Raw genomic sequence first — 27,220 nt, 5'->3', positions numbered from 1 at the left:
AAACACATGCATGCCGTCTTTTAATTGGGTCTACTGATCACGTGATTCATAACAAGTAATAAATATTTATAATGAAGATCAAATCTAGACTAACTATTATAACGACGAAAAGGTAAGCGTACCTATCAAACAATAGTATAGTAACGGCAAGACCGGGATATCGTACCCAAGGGAACCAAAAGTACCAGCAATAACTATCTTTTTATTATCTAGCCTAGGAATAAAAATATTTGTTTATTAAACTAGTTATCTAAACTAATTAACTAATTTAACTAAAGCGAAGAGAAAATTTGGAAAAAAACTTGAAGAGAAGTAATTGATAAAGACGACACCCAAGGAGGAATCCACCTAGATTTTACTTGTTATCTGACTCTGAACCAGACGATTTATTCACTTGACTTGATCCGTGAGACTCCTTAACCTATGTTATTATCCCTTTCAAGACTAATAATGTCTAACCCTCAGTTGAATTAATCAAAATTTCTTCCTTAATTAAAACCTCTAGGGAAGCAGTAAATCATTCTATGGACTCCCATATTAGGTTTCACCCTAATCTGGTAAAATCTTGTAACCCTATTTCTAGGCGTTCTATCAACTCCGCTTAATTATGCCAAATCTACTTTAGGCAGGGTCTATTCCTCCTCTACATAAGCACATCAAATCATGAATTAATACCTGGAATATTAACTCAAGCATTAAGAACACATAATTAAGAACAAATCAAGTATTTATCATACAGTTCAGATAATAATAACAAGATCCATCATAGGTTTTATCCCCCTTAGGTATCTAAGGGGTTTAGTTCATAATAAAATAAGAGTACATCTCAAAAGTATAAAAATAACAAAACATGAAGAAAACTCTAAAACCCCTGAAGGAATTCTGAGAGAGATCTTCAGTCTTGGAGTAGCTCCAGCTTTTGGGATGGATCGTCTAGCTTCCTTCAAGTAATTCCTGGCATGTGGTTCTGTATTCCAGAAACATTCTGGAAGAGGCCCCTTCTCTGGGTCATACTTAGGGTGTTTATATAGGCTTTGGATTGGCTTTCTTCCTCCCTAAGTACCCTTTTCCGTGTAAAATACAACTCTTTGAAAAAGGCACACGCCCGTGTGCCATGGCTGTGTGACGTGCTTGCCAGACTGTGTTCGATCTGTTAAATTACCACGGCCGTGTGGGCTCAATGGCCAGGCCGTATGAATCGTGTAAACCTTGGTCAACACCTCTGAAGGCCACGGGCATGTGAGATGCCCGTGTAGCAAGGCTTAGGCCATGTGATCTTCTCGATTTGGTTCATTTTGTCCCTTTTTAGCTCGGTTTTGGCTCCTTTTGACTCTTGGTGCTCTTCTGAGTACAAAACATGAAATAACCAGATTAAGAGCACCAAAATCCACAAATGTAGTAGTAAACATCCATAAATATGCTAAGTATTTGGGGTAAAACTATGTATAATTTGGCGTTTATCAAATACCCCTACACTTAAGCATTTGCTTGTCCTCAAGCAAAACTCTCATTTACTGCTAGAATTCATTCTTTTCAATCACATTATCAGTATTGATAATGTTACAAACTATTCCACAGAAAATTATACAGTGAGAATTTAACTATAGGACATTAAAAGCCTCAAACAATCTAAATCAGATATTTTGATAATAAAAATCATAGGTAATCTCCTTCCTCTAAGTAATCAACTTTAGTCCTAAATATACAAGAGATGACATCCTCACTAAAGATTCACTCAAATCACTCAAAGTGTTTAAGGTTCAAGATTAAGCACTCGATTGTCTAACATGAAAAGTTATTACCATAGGCTTGCATGAAAATCAAATCTCCACTTGTAAATGATATGATGCACTAATCAAAAGGTCTTTGCATGGTTGTAATGGGGTTTAGGTTACAGGTATGGATACAAGCTGAAGAGCAGGGGTTAGAATAGAGATAATTTCAATATGTTACCCCACTATCAAAAACTTAATTACTGAACCACAAACAAATATCTAGAACTATTTTACATGAGTTCATGACAACTTTAGCTTACTGAGAATTACATTTTTTTAGAACAAATCAAGTCAATACAATATAGAAATCATACCTCATGATTCAGTAACAAAAAATGGGAACATAGTGAGGTAATAATATTAAATTTAATCTCGATAAAAAGGTAAATTAGGTAAGAGGATTTCAACAATAATGGGTTAATGGGTTAATGATAAGGGTTAATCAATAAAAAAATTAGTAGGCTCAAAGGGGGTTCGCTAAGGGTTTAATTATGTGGGAAGGCTTTTTATGGAGTAAATGGGTTAAATCCTAAGTGCCTTTATCATCTCAGTATATCAAATCATACATGTGATCTCGACATGTATAATCGAAGCAAGTTCTAGAATAACAGTTCAATGTTGACACACTCAAACCACAAAAGAAGTGAGCAAGAAAGAAAGCTATATACTCAAAAGGCTCAAAAATCTCACCAAAAATTTGGGGTTTTGATGTCATTTCTGTATACTTAGGATTTCAAGATAATACCTCAATTTAGGAGAAATAATCTAAAAATTTTATTTCTCAAAATATCAACTTATCATGCTCGATTCTTTAAGGTCCTATAATCAAATAGTCATGCATAATTCCCTTGGTCTAATTCACGACATATCAACAATAATTTATAGATCAACCAGAATTCATTCTATCAATATTATGAGAAAATCACTTAAGCACAAGACCAAATTCAGGGATTTGAGAATATTGCAAAAAGTTAGGTTTCATGTTCACCCCACCACACTTAAGATGTACATTTCCCTCAATGTACAGAGATAGATTATTCAAAATAAAGAAAATCATAAGAGGAAATAAGGTGAAACTCCCTGTTATATGGATGTGGAGCTTGATTCTAAGGATGGAGTGTTCGGGGAAAGCGGTAGCTGCCATTGTTCTTGGATAGATGAAGAAATTGGGTCATTGAACATGGCACTCGTGAGGTATTGTTTCCCTTTTGTTTCCTCATTCCGTAAAATATTCCTAGCAGCTTTGCTTGGAAGTCTGTTAGAAATACTTGTTAGAAATACCAGAAAATGGAAAAAAGTAAAATTTACTAATATAGATATGTCTTTCAAAATAAAATAATAAAATTGAAATGAAAATAAAAGTCAAAAGAAAACTAAAAATAAAATAAATAAAATAAAATAAAATAAAAATAAGAATAAATAAAAAAAGGAGGATTCAATGATCCTCGTCGGTGGGGCCCTCAGGTGGTGGTGTTGGAGTGGCGATGTGAAAGTGCTGGCACAGTTGCTGCATCATGGCCTACATATCGTCCATCTGTCAGTCCCGTCGTCAATCTCGCTTGTGAATCATTTCAAACTACGTAGTGCTATACTGTTTGAAGTGGGCGAGTCGGTCGAAAAGATGTGCCAATGAAGCAGCCGCATGAACTGGTCGTTCCCTAGGTGGCACGATGGAAGGCTCCTCATGCTGTGGGGGAACATCATCAGGGATGTCCTTAAGATCCTCCTCGTCAATGGCATACGAGAGACGGTACTAAGGAGGATCGATCCCACGTCGGCGCTCGATCATCCTCATGTGTAACATAGTCGTGATGCCCTATGGGGACATCTGGTCTATCAGGGTAAATGCTGATGACTGGGTCACGGTGTTGAGGAGGCCGAAGTGTCTGGCAAGGCATGTCACGTAAGGGCCAATGGAGATCACTCCCTTCCAATGCCGCTCGGTCTGATGGCGAATGGTGAAAGTAATGAAGTAGACCAAGTCAATCACGTGTGCATTCACCATGCACCATAAATAGTAGGTGTCGTGGGTGTTGACGACGCTAGTGTTCTCTCTCCTTCCAGTCAAGGTGTGTGCCAATATGGCATGGAGATATCGTAGGGAAAGGGGGAGAGCTGAGGCCTTCGAGCGGCTGGGGTCATCGGTGGAAGAGAGTGGTGCCAAAGCCTTCTAGCACAAGAAGGGGGAGATGTAGATATTGCGTGGTAATGCATTCATGTCCTCCTCCTCCATAAACTTATTGGTGTAAAGTCCCAGAGTAACTCCAAACTCTGGGACACTCATCGCACGAACTAGACCGCCTAATCAGAAGTGAATGGTGCCTGAGTCGTCATTATTCGTTATCACCACCTGTAAATGAAAAGTAGAGCATAATTCTAAAGTTAGCTCTAAATAAGTGGGCTCGGTAATAGCGAAGAACCGTTCCCATGGGTCTGTGGACAGGAGGGCACGGATGGCATCAGCGAGCTGGACTTGCTCTACGACAGCCCAATCGATGTAGCGACCTGTGGTGATGGGTCGTGCACGTAGTATCTGAAATAGCTCCTCCTGCGAAGTTTGCGGAAATTCAAGGAACGGGTGCTAAACTTCGGCAGTAGCACGTACCGAGGAAGAACCCGGTTGATAAACCGTAAATTATACATATTTTTACCCCATGTTTAATGCATTTTATGGATGATTTCTCATTAGAATTAGTGAATTCGATGCTCCTAATGCTTTAATTTCATATTTTATACTTAGGAGAGCATAGGAGAGCGAAAGGAACGAGAAATGGGCCAAAAACAGAGAAAATGGGCCAAAGTACGAAATCAACACGGCCTAGACCTCCTCACACAGGCAGACCACACGGCCGTGTCAATTTGGCAGGCTCAAACACAGCTTGAAGTAATCGAACATGGGCATGTCCCTACCGAGCCCAAGTTGAGTTCAATTCGAAAAAGCCAATTTTGAGGGTTTTTAGGCATTCCAAAGCCTATAAATATGCACTAGAGGAGGAGAAAAGGGGAGACGGAGAATAGGGGTAAGGAATTACCCTAAGGAAGCCGATTGATCCATCTCAGAAGTGGGATTCATCATCAAGAATGAAGATCTCTCCTCAATTTCCCTTCAGGAGTTTTAGGTTTTCTTTATGTTTTGTATTCTTTGTTCTTCTGGGATGTTTTCTTATTTAGTTATGAACTAAATCCCCTAAATACCTAAGGGGAATGAAACCTAAGACGAATCTTGTTATTATTTTCTGAATCGTATGATAAATATTTAACTTTTTCTTAATTATGTGTTCTTAATTCTTGTTTTGATATCCTAGGATACTAATTCAAGACACGCTCTTATTCAGAGGAGGAATAGACTCTGTCTAAGAGTACATTTTCCATAATTAAGCGGAGTTGATTGCACGGTGAGAAATAAGGTGACAAGATTTTTCCGGATTAGGGTGAAACCTAATAAGGGGAGCCATAGATCGAGTTAATGCAACCCTAGAGTGTTAATTAGAGAAAAGTCTCGGCTATTCAATCTAAGGATTAGACGTTATTAGTCTTGAATAGGGATAATAACATAACTTAGGGATCTCTACGAAACAAGTTGAATGAATAAATCATCCGGGAGCCAGAATAACAAGTCTAGGTGGATTTTTCCTTAGGTATTGTCTCAAGTCAATTGATTTTCCCAAAAGCAATTCCCCAATTCTTTTCTCTGTGCGTTCTTAGTTTAAATAATTAGTTAATTAAAACAAACCCCTTTTATTCTTAGGCTAGATAATAAAAAAGATAGTTATTAATAGTACTTTTGGTTCCCTTGGGTACGATATCTCGGTCTTGCCGTTGCTATACTATTGTTCGATAGGTGCGCTTGCCTTTTCATCATGATACTAGTTAGTCTAGGTCTGATCTTCATTATAAATATTTATTACTTGTTACGAATCACGCAATCAAGTTTTTGGCACCATTGCCGGGGAATTGAAATATTAGGAACACTAAATTTTTATTACTTTAGCCATTTATTTTTCTTACAATTTTATTTTATTTTATTATTTATTAATTTACTTTTTCTCTCTCTTGTCAGGTTTTTATAGTTTATGACTAGAAGAAGCCCATCAGGACCACTACTTTTTGACGAAGAAATCAATCGCACAGTTCGTAAAAATCAAAAAGAAATAAGGTGTAGGTTACGATACATAGAGAACGAGTGAAAAGATGATACTCAAACCCCAACCGAAGAGATGGCCGAAAACCTAGGCGATCATTTGCCTCCTGCAATTGCAGCTAATCCAAATCCTGCTCCACGTACTATGTATGACTATGCTAAACCTTCTTTAATAGGAACTGAGTCTAGTATAGTTAGACCTACTATTGCTGCAAATAATTTCAAACTAAAACCTAACACAATTTAGATGATACGTCAGTTTGTTCAGTTTGATTATTTGCAGGAAGAGGATCCCAACACGCACTTGGCGAATTTTCTTGAATTTTGCGATACATTCAAAATCAATGGTGTTTCTGATAATGCCATTCGTCTTTGTTTATTTCCCTTTTCACTGAGAAACAAAGCTAAATAGTGGTTGAACTCGTTACCACGAGGGTCTATCACTACTTGGGAACAAATGATCGAGAAATTTTTACTAAAATATTTTTTGCCGGCTAAAACGGCTAAATTGTGTAATGATATCTCCTCTTTTGTGCAGATGGATTTAGAAACACTTTATGATGCATGGGAGAGATACAAGGACTTACTGAGAAGGTGCCCTCACCATGGGTTACCACTTTGGCTACAAGTTCAAACGGTCTACAATGGTGTGAATCCCTTGACAAGACAAATGATTGACGCAGCTGCTGGTAAAACCATCAACAATAAAACACCAGAAGATGCCTATGAATTTATAGAGGAAATGTCACTAAATAACTATCAGTGGCAAGTTATGAGGACAAAGCCAACGAAAACAGCCAGCGTTTATAACGTCGACTCAGTTACTATGTTGTCAAATCAGGTAGAACTTCTCAATAAAAAGATTGATAGTTTTCTTGGTTCTGTGCAGTACATCCAGTAATGAGGTGTGACTCAAGCAGAGGAGGTGTGCATACAGAATGCTAATCCTTCAATCCTACAATCGAAGAGGAACAAGTCAACTATATGGGTAACAATAACTTTAGATCTCAAAATAACCTATACAGTAATACTTATAATGCAGGTTGGAGGAACCAACCAAATTTCTCCTGGGGTGGTCAAGGAAATCCAAAGCCACAAAATCCTCAAGGCTTTCAAAAGCCAATTTATCAACAAGAGAAGAAGCCAAACCTTGAAGAGATGCTCTCAAAATTCATCTCAGTGTCAGAAACCCGTTTCCAAAATACCGAGACAGCACTTAAGAATCAATAAGCAGTGATCCAAGGGCTCGAAACTCAGATAAGCCAGCTGTCTAAACTAATCTTGGAAAGACCATCAGAAAATTTATTTAGTAATACCAAATCCAGAGAGCATGTCAAAGCAGTTACACTAAGGAGTGGGAAAGTGTTAGCGGAATCTGAAAAAAGTTAGCACAAGAAGCCATGGAAAGTGAAAGGAGGGAAGAAAAACCTGAAAATAGTGACAAACCAGTACCGGAGGAATATTCACCACCGGTTCCATATCCAGCAAAATTAAAAAGAGATCACATTGATGCACAATTCGGTAAGTTTCTTGAACTTTTTAAGCAATTACATATCAACTTACCTTTTGTTGAAGCTATTTCGCAGATGCCTACATACGCAAAATTTTAAATGAGCTTTTAATAAATAAAAGGAAGTTTGAGGACTTATCTACAGTAGAACTCAATGAGAAATGCTTCGCCATACTCTAAAATAAGCTTCCAACAAAACTAAAAGATCCAGGAAGTTTTACTATCCCTTGCTTAATTGGTAATCTGAATATTGAAAAAGCACTAGCCGATTTAGGCGCTAGTATTAATTTGATGCCCTATAAAAAGTTTAAATAGCTTGGTCTTGGGGAACCTAAACCCACTAGGATGAGTATTCAATTAGCCGATAGATCTGTTAAATATCCCAGGGGTATTATAGAAGACGTACTTGTAAAAGTAGGTAAATTTATATTCCCTGTTGATTTTGTTGTGCTTGACATGGATGAAGATGTGGAAGTACCCTTGATTTTAGGGCACCCATTCCTAGCCACTGCTAGAGCCGTGATTAACATGGGTGACGATAAATTGGTACTTAGAGTAGGTGACGAGGAAATGATCTTTAAAATTTATGATGCGATGAGATTCTCTAGGGAACAATATGATTCATGTTATTTCATTGACTCTATTGATCATATTACTTAAGACTCTTTTTAGGAAATTGTACAAGAGGAGACGACAGAACCATGTCCAGCTCAAGACAAGGAGATAGGTGAGGAACCTAATAACCATCCGTTAAGGCAAGTAGAATACGAGGGTATTAAGATCAACGATGAACTTAAGAAAAAACCTTCGATTGAGGAGCCTCCCAAACTGAAACTTAAACAACTACCAAACCATTTAGAATATGCATTCTTTGGAAATAATTCTACATTACCAGTTATTATTACTTCTAATTTGCAACCCAAGGAGAAAGAGGAATTAATCCAAGTATTAAAAGAACATAAGAAGGCCATAGCATGGAAAATTTCTGACATTAAAGGAATCAGTCCTTCTTTTTGCACACACAAAATTTTAATGGAAGATGAATACAAACCATGTGTGCAAGCTCAAAGACGTTTGAACCCTAACATGAAGGAAGTTGTAAAAGCCGAGATAATTAAACTTCTAGATGCTGAAATTATTTATCCTATTTTTAACAGTTCTTGGGTAAGTCCAGTACAGGTTCTCCCCAAGAAAGGAGGCATAGCGGTTGTGACCAATGAGAAGAATGAGCTAATCCCAACAAGAACGGTTACAGGATGGAGAGTTTGCATAGACGACAGGAAACTAAATGATTCAACAAGAAAAGATCACTTTCCCTTGCCATTCATTGACCAAATGTTAGAAAGATTATCCGGACACATGTATTGCTGCTTCCCTGACGGGCTCTCTGGTTACTTCCAAATCCCAATAGCTCCTAAAGATCAAGAAAAGACGACATTCACATGCCCATATGGTACGTTCGTTAATCGTAGAATGCCTTTTGGATTATGTAATGCCCCTGCTACTTTTCAGCGCTGCATGATAGCTATGTTCGATGAACTCGTGGAAGATATCATGGAAGTCTTCATGGATGATTTTTTGGTATTCGGTAACTCTTTCCATCTCTGCCTTAAAAATTTAAAACGAGTTTTAATAAGATGTGAAGAAACAAACCTTGTGCTTAACTGGGAGAAATGCCACTTCATGGTTCAAGAAGGTATTGTACTAGGGCATAAAATTTCTAGTAAAGGGATTAAGGTGGACAAATCTAAAGTAGAAACAATCGAGAAATTACCACCTCCTAGTTCAGTTAAGGCTATTAGAAGCTTCTTAGGACATGATGGTTTTTATAAAAGATTTATTAAGAATTTTTCTAAAATAGCTAAGCCTTTAACTAAATTGCTAGAAAAAGATATACCTTTTAACTTTGATCAAGAATGTTTAAAGGATAAATTAATTAATGCTCCAATTATAATTTCACCTGATTGGAACTTGCCATTTGAACTAATATGTGATGCGAGTGATTTTGTAGTAGGTGCAGTATTGGGACAGCGAAGAGACAAGCATTTTCAACCTATCTATTACGCCAGCAAAACCTTAACGGCTGCACAAGAAAACTATACTACCACGGAAAAAGAGTTGCTAGCTGTGGTTTTTGCTTTTGATAAATTTAGATCATATCTCATATTGTCTAAAGTTGTTGTTTACACTAACCATTCCACCCTTCGCTATCTTTTAACTAAAACCGATGCAACACCTCGACTCGTCCGAAGGATTCTCCTTTTGCAAGAATTTGACTTGGAAATTCAGGACAAGAAAGGAGCTGAAAATCTAGTGACTAACCATCTGTCTAGGCTCGAGAAAACCAATACCAGAGAACTAGATGACGTGGAAATCAATGATTCGTTCCCTGAAGAACAATTTTTCACTATATCTGACTCCAAGGTACCTTGGTTTGCAGACATCACGAATTTTTTAGCTACTAACATTATCCCAAAAGGGTTAACACACCAGCAAAAGAAGCAATTCTTTAATGATGTAAAAAACTATTTTTGGGACGATCCATTTCTATTTCGCAGATGTGCAGATCAAGTCATCAGAAGATGCGTTACACGATCAGAAATATCAAAAATATTGGAACACTGCCACTTATGGCCAACCGGAGGACACTATAGTGGAACAAAAACCGCACATAAAATACTTGAATCAGGTTTTTATTGGCCTTCTTTATTCAAAGATGCTATCAGGTATGTTACTTTATGTGAAAAATGCCAATGGACAGGTAACATATATAAACGTGATGAAATGCCTCAAAACTATATGCTTTCTTGTGAAATATTTGACGTGTAGGGTATCGATTTCATAGGCCCATTCTCCAGTTCATTTGGAAATAAATATATCTTAGTAGCAGTTGACTACATGTCCAAATGGGTAGAAGCTCAAGCTCTACCTACTAATGATGCTAGAGTGGTAGTACGTTTCCTTAAAAAACTCTTTTCAAGATTCGGAACACCTAGAGCAATTATCAGCGACAAGGGCACTCATTTTTGTAATACCCAATTTGAAAAAACCCTTAAGAAATACGGAGTTCATCATAGAACGGCCACCCCATACCATCCTCAAACTAATGGGCAAGCTGAAGTAGCAAACCGAGAACTCATGTGGATCCTTGAAAAAATAGTAGAATCGAACAGAAAAGGCTGGGCAACAAAAATTGACGATGCCTTATGGGCTTACAGAACCACTTTTAAGAATCCTATAGGGACATCACCTTATAGACTTGTTTACAGCAAAAGTTGTCATCTCCCATTCGAACTAGAGCATAAAGATTTTTGGGCTATTAAATTTCTAAACCTTGATCACGAACTTGCAGGAAAAAACAGGTTGATGCAGTTGAACGAACTAGATGAATGGCGAGCCAATGCATACAAAAATTCACGCCTATACAAGGAAGCAACAAAGTTGCACCATGACGTTTGTTTAAAACAACGAAAACAATTTGAAGTTGGGGATCTTGTCTTACTATACAACTTAAAACTCAAATTGTTTACCGGGAAACTAAAATCACGATGGTCAAGACCCTTCGTAATTCAATCTGTTCATCCATATGGCACTATAGAGTCAATGGAGAGAAGCTACGACTTCACAAACCGCCCTGAGCATACTAACAAGGTAACAATCAATCTTAGACTATAAACAAGCGCTTCTCGGGAGGCAACCCGAGTACTAACCATTTCAAAATTATTTTAAATTCAAATTTTAAACATCTAGGTCACTAACAGAGTATTTGAAGCATAGGTTCCCAACACCATACAGCCTGTAACACAGCCAGCTTACGGCCGTGTGTACCAGCACGGAGGGAAACATGGTCGTGCGATACGGCCATGCTAAAACAGGGTAAATGATTTCCCCAAAACACAAAATGCGATAAATCCCTACGGCTGTGCGACATGGCCATGAGTGAATTTGATACACACGTGGGCGCGGGAATAGAAACCCACGGGCGTGCCAGAGACAAGGCTCGATTCTGTTTCTTCGACACGGGCGTGAGACACGCCCGTGCCGTTAAGCCATGGACAACAATACACGGGTGTGGTACCTTAACACACGGGCGTAGGAGAAGTAAACAAAGCCAGGCACGACTATGCGATATGATTACATAGCGACATGGCCTAGACACACGAGCGTGAGATAAAACCGTGTGGCGACATCTTAATTCGCGACAAATACAGCCGAGCCACGGCGCACATTAGCGTGTGCCCTGGCCGTGCCACTTTAAAAATTAGAATAATTATCTTATCTTATTTTTCTTTTATTAAGTTTTTTTAAGACTTAATCATTTTTTAGATTCATTTGTTTTTCTTTTAAAAAAAATCAGCTTTCCTTCAGAGTCAAGGTTGCCATCCAAAGTTATCTCCAATACTCGATCTCGCCAATCCAGGGATATTATCCGTTCTTAATACAGGAAGTTTCACGCCTCCCCCTATCTTATTTTTGTGCTCTAATATCCATCTTTGTACATTGAGGGCAATGTACATCTTAAGTGTGGGGGGTATTTATTAATGATTGCCTTGTTCTCTTGAAAAAGCTCTCATATCATATTTAAATTTTGATTGGTTTATGGTTTTGATTGATATATCTTGAATTAAAACATAGGGATTTATGCGTTGATTGTTTAAACTTTTAGACATTAGAGAATCAAGCATGATAAGTTTATTTTTAAGAAATTAAAATTATAGGTTGTTTCCCCAAGTCTAGATATTACTTTGAATTAGAATTAACGAGTCTAAACATCAAAAAGCCATAATTTTTGTGAGATTTTTGAGCCTTTTGAGCATCTCACTTTTATCATTACTTTGAGTGTGTCAGTATTGAACTGTTATTCTAGAACTTGCTTGATTATGCATGTCGAGACCACACCATTTGATTTGATATGTCAAAATGATTAAGGCACTTAGGATTAACCCACTCATGCCATGAAAAGCCTACTTCCACGATTAACCCCTAGTAAACCCCCTTGAGCGTAACAAGCCATTCCTTGTATTACCCTTAATATTAACCATTAACCCATTATTGTTGAAACCCCCCAAATTAATTTGATCCCTATTTTTGTTGAGATCTGAGTTGGAAAAGTTTCTTAGCTATGTTTTTCTTCTTTATCTAACTTGTTCTTAAAAAAAAAACTATGTATACATATTAGTAATTCCATATTCTGAGAAGAAGCTTTGTTGTACACAAGTGAAGGTTAACTCTTTTTCTAGTTAGACAATTTTTCAATTCAATCTCGATTCTAACCTTTTCTTTTAGCTCGTGACCACACCCCCTAACCAAGCCGCACTACAACCCTCTAAAGACCTTTTGATTGATGTATCATCTTAAATTATAGTGGTGGAGATTTGATTTTCATGCAAGCCTATGGTAATGACTTTTCATTATTGACTATTGAGTGTTTCATTTATTGTCCTTAAACACCTCGAGTGATTTGAGTGAATATTTAGTGAGGATGTGAAACTCTGTGATATTCTAAATCAAAGGTAATTACTTAGATGCAAAGAGACACCTATGTTTGCATGATTAAATACTCAACTTGAAATGTTTGAAACTTTTATGTTCTTTTAGTTGAACTCTCAATGTATGATTACCTATGGATTATTTTGAGATATTATCGATAAGAATTATAAGTTGAGAAGAATTTATTTTGATTATAAGTTGAGGATTTTGCTTGAGGACAAGCAAATGCTTAAGTGTGGGGGTATTTGATAAACCGTAAATTATACATATTTTTACCCCATGTTTAATGCATTTTATGGATGATTTCTCATTAGAATTAGTGAATTTGATGCTCCTAATGCTTTAATTTCATATTTTATACTTAGAAGAGCATAGGAGAGCGAAAGGAACGAGAAACAGGCCAAAAACAGAGAAAATGGGCCAAAGTACGAAATCAACACGGCCTGGACCCCTTCACACGGGCAGAACACACGGCCGTGTCAATTTGGTAGGCTCGAACACTACCTAAATTAATCGAACACGGGCGTGTCCTTGCTAAGCCCAAGTTGAATCCAATTCGGAAAAAGGCAATTTTGAGAGCTTTTAGGCATTCCAAAGCCTATAAATATGCACTAGAGGAGGAGAAAAGGGGAGACGGAGAAGAGGGGTAAGGAATTACCCTAAGGAAGCCGATTGATCCATCTCGGAAGCCGGATTCATCATAAAGACTGAAGATCTCTCCTCAATTTCCCTTCCAGATTTTTGGGTTTTCTTTATGTTTTGTATTTTTTATTCTTCTGAGATGTTTTCTTATTTAGTTATGAACTAAATCCCCTAAATACCTAAGGGGAATGAAACCTAAGACGAATCTTGTTATTATTTTCTGAATCGTATGATAAATATTTAACTTTTTCTTAATTATGTGTTCTTAATTCTTGTTTTGATATCCCAGGATACTAATTCAAGACACGCTCTTATTCAGAGGAGGAATAGACCCTGTCTAAGAGTACATTTTCCACAATTAAGCGGAGTTGATTGCATGCCTAGAAATAGGGTAACAAGATTTTGCCAGATTAGGGTGAAACCTAATAAGGGGAGCCATAGATCGAGTTAATGCAACCCTAGAGTGTTAATTAGAGAAAAGCCTCGGTTATTCAATCTAGGGATTAGACGTTATTAATCTTGAATAGGGATAATAACATAACTTAGGGATCTCTACGGAACAAGTTGAATGAATAAATCATCCGATTCGGAGCCAGAATAACAAGTCTAGGTGGATTTTTCCTTAGGTATTGTCTTAAGTCAATCGATTTTCCCGAAAGAAATTCCCCAATTCTTTTTTCTGTGCGTTCTTAGTTTAAATAATTAGTTAATTAAGACAAACCCCTTTTATTCTTAGGCTAGATAATAAAAAGATAGTTATTACTAGTATTTTTGTTTCCCTTAGGTACGATATCCCGGTCTTGCCGTTACTATACTATTGTTCGATAGGTGCACTTGCCTTTTCGTTTTGATAATAGTTAGTCTAAGTCTGATCTTCATTATAAATATTTATTACTTGTTACGAATCACGCGATCACCGGTCCCCTACGTCTCTTTGAGGAAGGGACCGCGACCTTCTTGCCTCTTGATGACGACATAATGTACCTGAAAATACATAAGCATTGTTAGAATCCAAGATACATCAATAGTTAAGCAATAGGCCTAAAATTAGTATATTTTATTTAGTAGCTTAAACAAGTGAAATATAGAAAATTCTAAAGCAAATTCCTAACTTGTCTAAAACATATTTGTAATTGTAACAAAATCTATGCAAAGCATGTAGAATACTAATGTAGCAACACAAATTGGAAAAATAAGGTTGAGAAAGTGAACCAAAGCTTGTTGTAAGACGGTGCACGGGCGTGTGGTGGCGAGCACGGGCATGTGACGTGGAAAGAAAGCCGTGTGGTGGGAAAATATAGGGTATAGGAAGGGAAAATGGGGATTAATGCAAGGAGAGTGGATTTGAGGGTGGTTTGGGGGTTGGGGAAGTGAGAATCTGGGGAATTGTGGTCGGAATAGGGATTAGGGGTTACGAAAGGGTAGATTTCAGCTGGGGTTTTGAAAGGGGGAAGAAGATGAACAGTGGTTTGTTTATATAGGGGAGGGTCAAACGGCCTAAGGCCACGCCTGTGTACTTTAAGGGTGAGCCCATGTTTTTCAAATTTGGCAAGTTAGGTCGTGCCCGGCTACTATCACATGCCCGTGTGTCTTGGGCGTGTGTCGAACACGACCATGTCGCACGGTCGTGCCTAGCTTTGTTCGCTTCTCCCACGCCCGTGTATTTTTACATAGCTGAATGGCACTAACGTGTCGCACACCCGTGTTGAAGAAACAAAATTGAGCCTTGTCCCTAGCACACCCATGGTTTTCTATCCCCACACCCGTGTTTTTCCTACCAAGTTCACCCCCGGCCATGTCGCACGGCCGTGGGGATTTATCGCACCCCGTATTTTGGGTAAATCATGTCTTGCTTCAACATGGTCGTATCGCACGGCCGTGTCTCTTCCCCTGTTTGGCCATGGCTTTAGGCACGCCTGTGTGCCTGGCCGTGTGTGCTGAAACACTTTGCAATTCAAAGACTAATTTAATTGATTTGAAGTGTGAGAAGTTAAAAATAAAGAAATCAAAATATGTTGTGCTCGGGGTGCCTCCCGAGAAGTGTTTATTTATAGTCTAAGCTCGACTTACCTCTCCGTTGATTTATCATGGTGGTTTGAGGATTTCATACTCCTTGTTCCTGCTGTCAATCTTAAAATAAGGTTTTAATCGGGTGTTGTTTACCTTAAAAGTGCCGAACTTGGGATGACTCACCTCAACCGTACTGAATGGGAAAATACTGAGTATCATAAGAGGGATTTCCTCATTTGGTGTGATAGTGACAATGTGGGGATCTGGGGCATCCAGTAAGACTTTATCACCAACCTGAAGTTGATTAGGAGAGGTATCGGGCTTGTTTTGGCGTAGTTTCAGTTTATCACGTGTTCTCAGTTTGTGTGCTCACCATTCATCTAGCTCCTCTATTTGAAGGCTTCATTGCTCATGGGTATCTTTGTTCTCTACATGATAATAGTGCACTGTCTCCATTGTCTTGGTTCAAAGGGGTTCCTGCTAGGATGATTTAGTATTAGTTTTATCATCGACAGGTTTTATAGTGTTATCTTGAGTTTTAGAGGTTTTGACTAAGTCCCGTGCTTGAAGTGTTACTGCGTCGTCACTTGCACGAAGTGTTAGCTCTTATGTGCCTACATTAATAATGGTTTTGGCAGTTGCTAAAAAAGGTCGTCCTAAAATTAAAGGTACCTACATTAATAAACTTATCAATTTTAACAAGAACATCTTCAATAATACCCTTAGGTTCTAACTGTTTTGTCAGCCAATTGTATACTCATCCTAGTCTTTGGGTTTACCAAGACCGAGTCGTTTAAACATTTTATAGGGCATAACATTTATACTTGCCCCTAGATCAGCTAAAGCATTATTCACAGATAAACTACCAATTAAGCAAGGAATTGTAAAACTCCCTGGATCTTTCAATTTGTTAGGTAGTTTATTCTTTAGAATAGCTGAGCAGACTGCATTGAGTTCCACATGCGATGTAGCGTCTAATTTCCTTTTATTGCTTAGAAGTTCCTTTAAGAATTTTGCTGAGTTGGGCATCTGCGAAAGATCTTCAATAAAGAGTAAGTTAATTTGTAATTTCTTTAAGAGTTTGACAAACTTACCGAATTGTTCTTTTATTTTGTCTTTCATCATCACTTTAGGATATGGCACACGAGGTTCGTGATTCGTACTTACCTGCTTGGGATCATTATTGTTTACCTCTTCTCGTCCTTTGTTCATCGCGTTGTTTTGTTGTATTTCTGGCTCGGGTGCAATGAGTCCATCCTTATTTTGAGTGCTAATTGCATTGAGGTGTTCCCTCGGATTACATTCAGTATTACTTGGTAAGCTACCTTGTGGTCATTCGGAGATTAGTTTGGACAGCTGGCCTATCTGAGTTTTGAGTCCTTGGATTGATGCTTATTGATTCTTAAGTGCTGTCTCGGTATTTTGGAAATGGGTTTTTGACACCGAGATGAATTTAGAAAGCATCTCTTCAAGGTTTGGTTTCTTCTCTTGTTGATAAAGTGGCTGTTGAAAACCCTGAGGATTTTGTGGCTTTTGATTCCCTTGACAACCCTAGGAGAAATTTGGGTGGTTCCTCCAACCTGCATTATAGGTATTACTTTATGGGTTATTTTGAGATCTAAAGTTATTGTTACCCATATAGTTGACTTGTTCTTCTTTAGTTGTAGGATTGAAGGATTGGTATTCTGTATGCACACTTCCTCCGCTTGAGTCACACCTCATTACTGGATGTACCTGCGTAGAACCAAGAAAACTATCAATCTTTTTATTGAGAAGTTCTACCTGATTAGAAAGCATGGTGACTGAATCGATGTTATAAACGCCGGCTGTTTTCGTTGGCTTTGTCCTCATAACTTGCCACTGATAGTTGTTCAGTGACATCTCCTCTATGAATTCATAAGCATCTTTCGGTGTTTTATTGTTGATGGTTCCGTCAGCAGCTGCATCAATCATTTGTCTTGTCGAGGGATTCACACCATTGTAGAACGTTTGAATTTGCAGCCAAAGTGGTAACCCATGGTGAGGGCACCTTCTCAATAAGTCCTTGTATCTCTCCCATGCATTGGAAAGTGTTTCTAAATCCATCTGCACAAAAGAAGAGATATCATTATGTAATTTAGCTGTTTTAGCTGGCGGAAAATATTTTAGTAAAAATTTCTCGATTATTTGTTCCCAAGTAGTGATAAAACCTCGTGGTAACGAGTTCAACCACTGCTTGGCTTTATTTCTCAATGAAAAGGGAAATAACCGAAGACGAATGGCATCATCAGAAATGCCATTGATTTTGAATATATCGCAAAATTCAAGAAAATTTGCCAAGTGCGTGTTAGGATCCTCATCCTGCAAACCATCAAACTGGACAAACTGCTGTATCATCTGAATTGTGTTAGGTTTTAGTTCGAAATTAGTCGTAGCAATAGCAGGTCTAACTATACTAGACTCAGTTCCTGTTAAAGAAGGTTTAGCATAATCATACATAGTACGTGGAGCAGGATTTTGATTAGCTGCATTTGCAGGAGGCAGCTGATCGCCTAGGTTTTTGGCCATCTCTTCGGTTGGGGTTTGAGTATCGTCTTCTCACTCGTTCTCTGTGTATCGTAAACTACGCCTTATTTCTCTTTGATTTCTATGAACTGTGCGATCGATTTCTTCATCAAAAAGTAATGGTACTAATGGGTTTCTTCTAGTCATAAACTATAAAAACCTGCCAAAAGAGAGAAAAAGTAAATTAATAAATAATAAAATAAAATAAAATTGCAAGAAAAATAAATGGCTAAAGTAATAAAAATTTAGTGTTCCTAATATTTCAGTTCCCCGGCAACGGCGCCAAAAACTTGATCGTGTGATTCGTAACAAGTAATAAATATTTATAGTAAAGATCAAACCTATACTAACTATTATCACGACGAAAAGGCAAGCGCACCTATCGAACAATAGTATAGTAATGACAAGATCGGGATATCGTATCCAAGGTAACCAAAAGTACCAGTAATAACTATCTTTTTATTATCTAGCCTAGGAATAAAAGGATTTGTTTATTAAACTAATTATCTAAACTAATTTAATTAAAGCGAGGAGAAAATTTGGAAAAAGACTTGAAGAGAAGCAATTAATAAAGACGACACCCAAGGAGGAATCCACCTAGATTTCACTTGTTATATGACTCTGAACCGGACGATTTATTCACTTGACTTGATCGTGAGACTTCCTAACCTATGTTATTATCCCTTTCGAGCCTAATAACATCTAACCCTCAGTTGAATTAATCGAAATTTCTTTCTTAATTAAAACCCCTAGGGAAGCAGTAAATCATTCTATGGACTCCCATATTAGGTTTCACCCTAATCCAGCAAAATCTCGTAACCCTATTTCTAGGCGTTCAATCAACTCCGCTTAGTTATGCCAAATCTACTCTTAGGCAGGGTCTATTCCTCCTCTGCATAAGCACATCAAATCATGAATTAATACCCGGAATATTAACTCAAGCTTTAAGAACACATAATTAAGAACAAATCAAGTATTTATCATACAGTTCAAATAATAATAACAAGATCCATCATAGGTTTTATCCCCCTTAGGTATCTAAGGGGTTTAGTTCATAATAAAATAAGAGTACATCTCAAAAGTATAAAAATAACAAAACATGAAGAAAACTCTAAAACCCCTGAAGGAATTCTGAGAGAGATCTTTAGTCTTGGAGTAGCTCCGGCTTTTGGGACGGATCGTCTGGCTTCCTTCAAGTAATTCCTGGCGTGTGGTTTTGTATTCCAGAAAAGTTCTGGAAGAGGCCCCCTCCCTGGGTCATACTTAGGGTGTTTATATAGGCTTTGGATTGGCTTTCTTCCTCCCTAAGTACCCTTTTCCATGTAAAATACAACTCTTTGAAAAAGGGACACGCCCGTGTGACGTGATTGCTAGGCTGTGTTTGATCCGTTAAATTACCACGGCCGTGTGGGCGCAATGGCCAGGCCGTGTGAATCGTGTAAACCTTGGTTGACACCCCCGAAGGCCACGGGCATGTGAGATGCCCGTGTGGCAAGGCTTAGGCTGTGTGATCTTCTCAATTTGGTCCGTTTTGTCCCTTTTTAGCTCGTTTTTGGGTCCTTTTGACTCTTGGTGCTCTCCTAAGTACAAAACATGAAATAACTACATTAAGAGCACCAAAATCCAAAAATCTAGTAGTAAACATCCATAAATATGCTAAGTATTTGGGGTAAAACTATGTATAATTTGGTGTTTATCATCTACGAAGCCTAATACATACATCGAGATTGATTTGGGACTAAACTGAGAGCTCTAAGAAGTTTTAGGAAAACTTGGAAAATTATCCCAAGAAACAGGGTCACACGCCTGTATGGACATAGAAACACGTCAGTGTATCTTTGACACGCACGTGTCCTCAGGCCGTGTAACTCTCTGTTTATGACATCAGCATGCAAATCAAACCACACGGCTGGGCCACGAGCCCGTGTCTCCAGGCGGTGTCCCTCACACGGTTGAGACACACGGCCGTGTCTCAGCCTGTGTGGCCAACACTTAAGCTATTTTCCAAGCCTTCATGTTACTCATAAACCCTTACAACATTATACATATTAAAACCACAAATCATGGCATCATTTTAGTGATTAAACACTCTTTAATAAGATATATTCATAACATTAACATGTCCTCTTACAAGCAGTGCATCTACTCATGCAATATCAAGTCTAGATTCTTAATTCATAAGACTTGTCATTTTGTTGATCACTTTTACCATTATACTATGGTTATCCACTTATCCATCCAACACTCATTTTCAACCATTATCACATTTTTTTTTATAAATTTCAATTACTACATGGCCATGACCACCTGAAGTGGTCATAAAGCATACATCCAACACACATGTCATATTACCAACCATGCATGGCAACCAAACATAATCACATCATAAACATTAGACATAACATGAATAGCTAGATTTACAAACCGAAACCAATATGAGCCACATCTCATGGCCATATACATATAAGTTAATATGAGCCAATACATTTGGCCAAAATCATAATAACACATACCATGAAACTAGATCCCTATACATGCCACTCATTTGAAAATTTCTAACATATACTTCATTATTCCAAAGGTAGTGACTTGATAGTGTGATGTTGCCTCCGACAATCTACAACCCCGAGCTAACCTAACAACACTAAAGAAATAGAGAGGAGGGAGTAAGCTTAAATCTTAGTAAGTTAATATGAAAATAATAAACAATATGCCAACATGCTTTTCAAGGTAATAAAATCATATTTGCATTTTTACTTATGTTCTAGCCAAGCTATTTTCTCGGGTCATAGTTACTAAATAATTTATATCTGGAGCTATAGAATTCCAAATTAAGCTCTATTAATGTTTCCTGAAACTAGACTCACATATATTTTTACCAGAAAAGTTTCAGAAATTTTTTTCTATCCAATAAGTACAGTTTATTCCTTAAAGTTACCCCTTTACTATCAGACAATTCCGACCCCTCCTCACTAAAAATTAATTATCTTGTAATACGGGACTCAGATGATATTCCTGTCTATTTTTCTTGAAAATAGACTCATTAAGAATTCTAAGAATATAATTTATAACCCATAACTATTTTTTTTACAATTTCAAATGATTTTCTCAAATCAAAATAGGGGATTTCGAATCACTCTAACTCTGTCTCACCACAATTTAAATATTTCATAATATGAAACTCTTTTGCTTACACCGTTTCTTCTATACAAAACTAGACTCATGAAGCTTTAATTTCATATTTTATTAAGATTCTAACTCAATTTCCACAAAATTTGGTGGATTTTCAAAGTCATCCAACTGCTGCTGTCCAACATTGTTTTAGTGCAATATAATGATTATTATCATAAGTTCACTTTCGACTAATCATGAACTCACCATTTCATGAATTTCATGTTCAAATACACAATATAAGATAACATGATATTGCAACAAAATTTATAATCATAATTCATATATCTTAGCTCACCGATGTCTCAACATTTCAAAGTCTCAATAACCATAAGCTTAGTGTACATCCCCGCACTCATCGTAATATATCATATAACCATACCTCTTTAACATGCTCTCCTCGGGATTTTCATCACATCTATTGCATTACCCATTGAACCCTCAAAATACTATTGGATACGTGAAAAACTTGCGCATAAGTGTCACATATACATACGTAGCCAAAGCTACCTCATAACATGTAACGCTCACAATGGAGCTACTCACGGGTTTGCTCATAAAAGCTATCGGTCAAGGTGTAGCCACATGGGCTGCTCACACAAGCTGTTAGGTATCCGACCAATTCAAGGATCACCTAACCACTGGCGAAACACATAAGACCATTACCCGGAACCCAACTACATGCATCGCATCCATTATGAACTCGGACCAATTCAACAAGTTCAGATGCTCGCATCCATAGTGAACTCGGACCAACTCAACGAGCTTAGATTCCTCATATTTATCACGAACTTGGATTAAGTCAACAAGTTTAGATTTTTAAATTCCTAATGACATGTCACTTGTATCCTAGACTATTCCTAAGGTTCAGACGAGATTTTTCGATACCCCATCTCTATTGAACTTACTCGAAGTGTCGATCTCACTATCCATAGTATCAATTGCCCATTCATAGCATAATAAGGCATAACTCAAATAGCAAATAAGCTTTTAAGAATTTACATAACATATATCACATATTGCATATATCACTTGTCATGGATCATTATTTTCTTGCCTTTCATGTAATATTCTTCCATGTCATATGTCCACATCATATACACCATTTCATCAACTTTCCCAATATATATTAAATCATACAATATATGAAATAATAGTAAAGAATTATAATTCAAATATAACATTGCACTATTATTATCATACAGACTTACCTCGAATGTCAATTTCGGCCAATTACTCTATTTAAAACCATAACCTCGTACTTTCTGATTTAAGACTGAATCTCGGCTTTCTTGATCTAACATGATTAATTTCACTCATTTAATCATTACATTAATCAATACATTTTATACATCACATTTTGGCAAAATGACCATTTTGCCCCTAGACTTTCATAATTTTACGATTTTTTCCCTAGGCTCGTAAATCAATATTTGTCGAATTTCCTCACTACCCAAGCCTAGCCGAATTCTTTTTATACTATAAGCAGCCTACAATTCCAATTATTTCACAAAATTCCCATCCATTTAACAAACATTACAAAGTAGTCCATATTAGGTGTTTTCATGAAAATCCTTTCACAAAAGTTGTTTATTACACAACCAAGATTCATTTTCTTCCATAAAAATTCAGCAAATAACATAAATTCTTTCATGGAAAACCCCTAGAATTTCAACCATTTTGCAAAATAGTCCCCCATTAGCTACCTCATGCTACAAGGGTCTCAAAAATGTAAAAATCATCAAGAAAAGTCATCAAAATCACTTACTTGTAAGGGTTAGAAATTACTGAAATTTTCAAGCTTCCATGGCCATTTTCTTGGGTAAAAATTGGTTGAGAAGAAAGAGAAAAATAAAAAGATTATAGCCTTTTTCTTTTTGTTTTATTTTATTACAAATTAGGCCACCTAACCTTTGACCATTTTAATATCCTTGTCTCCATGGCCGGCCATCTCTCCCCAAATGGCCTATTTTCACTTTAAAGACCTCCAATTTTGGTTCTCTAGCTATTTAATATATTTGGGTAGTAAAATAAAACTTTTGCCATTTATGCGATTTAGTCTTTTTTCGCAATTAAGCTCACAGACGCTAAAATTAATTCACCAAAATTTTCATGCACTCATATAATCATGCTATAATACATAAAATAATATTAAAATAATTTATTGACCTCAGATTTGTGGTTCCAGAACCACTGTTTCAACTAGGCCCAAAATCTGGCTGTTACAACCAATTCCAAAGACGATTGATGCCCTCAATTGAAATAATTTTTGTGATGCACAATTATTTCCTTAAGAGGAGTTAGTTCGAGAGTTTATGCTAATTTGACTAAGCCAGATGCTACTGAAGTCCTTGTTCGCAAGAAGAAGGTACCCTTAACTTCTAAATCCATTAATGATTTGTTTAACTCATCTAATGTTGAAAAACATGAGTACTTTACCATGATGACAAATATAAACTGGGATTTTCTTTAACAAGTACTTAATGTTGTGACAAATTCGGGATCCCGATGGATTATAAGGAAGTATAGTAGTCATTATTGTCAAAGGGAATATTTAAAGTTGTTGGCTAAGGTATGGTTTTACTTTGTTCGATATAGTTTCATGCCTATCTCACATAGTTTGACCATCTCGATTGAGCGAATACTTTTGTTGTATGCAATTGTGACATAAAGCTCCACCAATATTGGGAAGATTGTTCTTAAAGAGATCCATGATTGTACTAGAAAGAAAACTAGCAGTGCTTACTTCCCATCCTCGATAACTTCACTTCACTTAAGGACCCAAGTTAAGACAAAACAAACCTGAAGGGCCCATACGTTTAAGGTTGCATCACAACTCATGATCTTGAAAGATTAGTGGAAAATGTCCATGAACTAAACCCAATTAAACTAAGTGAGCCGATAGAACCAAAAACCAATGAGTCATCGAACAAATCTGAAATTGAAGCTAACTCAGTTACTAAAATGGAAGAGGTAGAATCGAAGGAATAACCAAATGAGCTTGAACCGATAAAGGAACCAGAAGTTTCTGAACCAAAAGGTGAGCCAAATGTTGATGAGCCAATTGAACCAAGTATTGATCTTGTGTTGACTATTCCAATGCCCACTTCTTCAAACACTATAAAGAAATTAGAATTGTCAACTATGATGGATATGATAAAGTTTATGCATAATCAACAACAGGCTTGTTGGAAATATGCAAAAGTTAAAGATGATTCTGTAAAAAATACTTTTAAAAACATCTCTAACTATTTTGTTCCTGAGTTTCCAGATTATATCGAAGATGATAAAGAAAGCAGGGACGAAGCATCAAAGAAGGAAAATGAGGAGGACGAGTCAAATAAATAAAAATGGGAGAAATTATTTTTCTTTAGTTTTTATTTCTTTTTAGGTGTTTATTTTTATTTTTATTCCTTAATTAGTATTTTTCTTTCGCATAATAAAATAGCAAGCATGAATAAAATAAGCTCAATGCCTTTTCAATAAGAAAATATAGTGATGTGATAATAGGAATGAGCATGTCTAGGATTGGATTGTGAGAAAGACTTGGTACTTAAGCAGTCTTTATGACTCACCTTTCTTTTCTTGCAATCCTACCTGGTGTTCAATTTTCATTCATTATTGTGTTTCCCCATTGAGGATATTGTTTCTTTTCAAAAAGGGGTATACGACATTTCGCATAAATTTTAAATTATGTTTCAATCTTTTTACTTAAGTATGTTGAAATAAATGAATGTTTAGAAAGAATTTTTGTTTAAGTATGTTCAAATGCAAGCATGATTTTTTATTTTATCTAAGTTATTTGCATGTTGTCTTGAGTGATGGAATGCTTGTGTGATCTTAGTCTTATGTAAGATTTTCCATGAAAATTTGATTTCTTTTGTAACACCCTAAATTTGGGCCTAGAAGTTTTGGGCCTTGAGCATGGGAGCGGTTGAAGGCAGCTTATAATATTCTGTTGTGCATGCAAATTTCGTTAATGAAGGCTTGTTTTAGTGGTTAAGTGTGTTGAGAAGTGTTGGAGAAGTCCTGGGTTTAAACCTGGACTCTAGCAAAAAATTTGGTTTAAGGTGAATCAAACCCTGGGTGTAGTAGGTAGGCCTTAAGAATATTGTTGGAGAAATTGTGACACAAAAAACCTTATGGCTTAGTGGCAAGTGGCGTGTGAAGCATTTGAGGGGAGGCATGGGTTCGAATCCCATGGCAAGCAAAGAGCATTTATTTTCCTAACAGGGGGCGGCAAGAGTTGGTGTTGAATTTAAACTCTGATGTTGGAGGGATCCCACATCGGGAAGCTAACATAAGAGTGGATGGGAAGATGGCTTTAAATAGAGAGAACCATGAGGAGAGTAAAAGTACCTTTCTTGGTTGATCCCTTTCGCTTTATGGCGTGCTCGTTCGGGCTGGGCGTCGGCTAAGAGTGCTCAGAGCGTGGATTAACTACAGTCTCCAATCAGGTGTGTATTTATCACTACTCTTGTTGTTGGATGGCTACTTCGGGCCGCGATGGGCCGAAAGGGGCCATGTGGGCCCAATGGGCCTAGGGGCCCAATTGGATAAGTTGTTTGATGGTGTAGTAAATATTGGACTAGGCTAGGTGAATCGCATATCTGTGGCTAGGTTTGGGCTAAAGGGCCACACGAGCGTGTGGGCCCATTTGGGCCGAGAATAGGCTTTAGGCCCATTCGTATTGTTATCCATGTTTAGAATATTTTAGTTTACCAATTACTGAAATGCCTTCGACTTGTAAAATTACCAAAGTACTCTCGATTTATAGAATTACCGTTTTACCCTCAATTTGTAAAATTACTATTTTACCCTCGATTTACAGAATTACCGTTTTACCCTCGATTTATAGAATTATCGTTTTACCCTCGATTTTTAAAATTATCGTTTTACCATCGATTTACAGAATTACCGTTTTACCCTCAGTTTACAGAATTACCATTTTACCCTCGATTTACAGAATTACCATTTTACCCTTAGTTAACAGAATTACTATTTTACCCTTGATTTACAGAATTACCGTTTTACCCTCAATTTGTAAAATTACTGTTTTACCCTCGATTTACAGAATTACCGTTTTACCCTCAGTTTACAGAATTACCATTTTACCCTCGATTTATAGAATTATCGTTTTACCCTCAGTTTACAGAATTACTGTTTTACCCTCGATTTATAGAATTACTATTTTACCCTCGATTTGTAAAATTACCATTTTACCCTCGATTTATAGAATTACTAGTTTACCCTCGGTTTACAAAATTATCGTTTTACCCTCAATTTATAGAATTACTGTTTTACCCTCAATTGTGAAATTACTAAAATACCCCTATAGGGTAGAATTACCGAAATACCCCTATAGGGTAGAATTACTAAAATACCCTTATAGGGTAGAATTACTGAAATACCCCCGTAGGGTAGAATTATCGAAATACCCTTGTAGGGTAAAAATACCGAAATACCCCTGTAGGGTAGAATTACCGAGATACCTTTTTGGGGTAAAATTACCATTTTACCCCTAGGGTGTTAAATGACTGTTTTGCCCTTGTGGGTAAGTGACTGACTTGGACTGTGTGGTTGACGGATTTGATTGTGAATATATGTTGGTGATATGAATGACTTGACTGTGATTGTTTGATTCAAATATGGGCATGACATTCTGCATACATGACATGTTGCATGGGTTGGGATTTTGTACGGAGGAAGCGTTCTGGTGGCTATGCCATAAATATCTGTTCTAGTGGCTCTGCCACAATATCTGTATCTGGTGACTCTGTCACAATATCTATTGACCGATCGATGGCTGAGTGCTGATCACGTTACCGAAGGCTGTGTGTCGTTGTTGTGGGCTTCGTGCCGATTATAGACTCGTTATTAATGGCTCTATGCCAACCTAAATATGGCTTTGTGCCATCTTGACTATGGCTTCGTGCC

General features: G+C 37.2%; 2 non-coding genes across 2 annotated transcripts; one reads left to right on the top strand and one right to left on the bottom strand.

Moving 5' to 3' along the window:
• Positions 1-6,421: 6,421 nt before the first annotated feature.
• LOC121207990 (small nucleolar RNA R71) lies at positions 6,422-6,528 on the bottom strand. The gene has a single exon (XR_005903044.1). It is a non-coding gene; the product is annotated as a small nucleolar RNA R71 (small nucleolar RNA).
• An 11,051-nt stretch (positions 6,529-17,579) lies between these two features.
• LOC121208326 (small nucleolar RNA R71) lies at positions 17,580-17,685 on the top strand. The gene has a single exon (XR_005903296.1). It is a non-coding gene; the product is annotated as a small nucleolar RNA R71 (small nucleolar RNA).
• The last annotated feature ends 9,535 nt before the right edge of the window (positions 17,686-27,220 follow it).

Source organism: Gossypium hirsutum, chromosome A01 (assembly GCF_007990345.1).
Source record: "Gossypium hirsutum isolate 1008001.06 chromosome A01, Gossypium_hirsutum_v2.1, whole genome shotgun sequence".
Classification (NCBI taxonomy): domain Eukaryota; kingdom Viridiplantae; phylum Streptophyta; class Magnoliopsida; order Malvales; family Malvaceae; genus Gossypium; species Gossypium hirsutum.
Note: the sequence above shows the minus strand (reverse complement) of the source record. Positions and strands in the feature narration are given on the sequence as shown.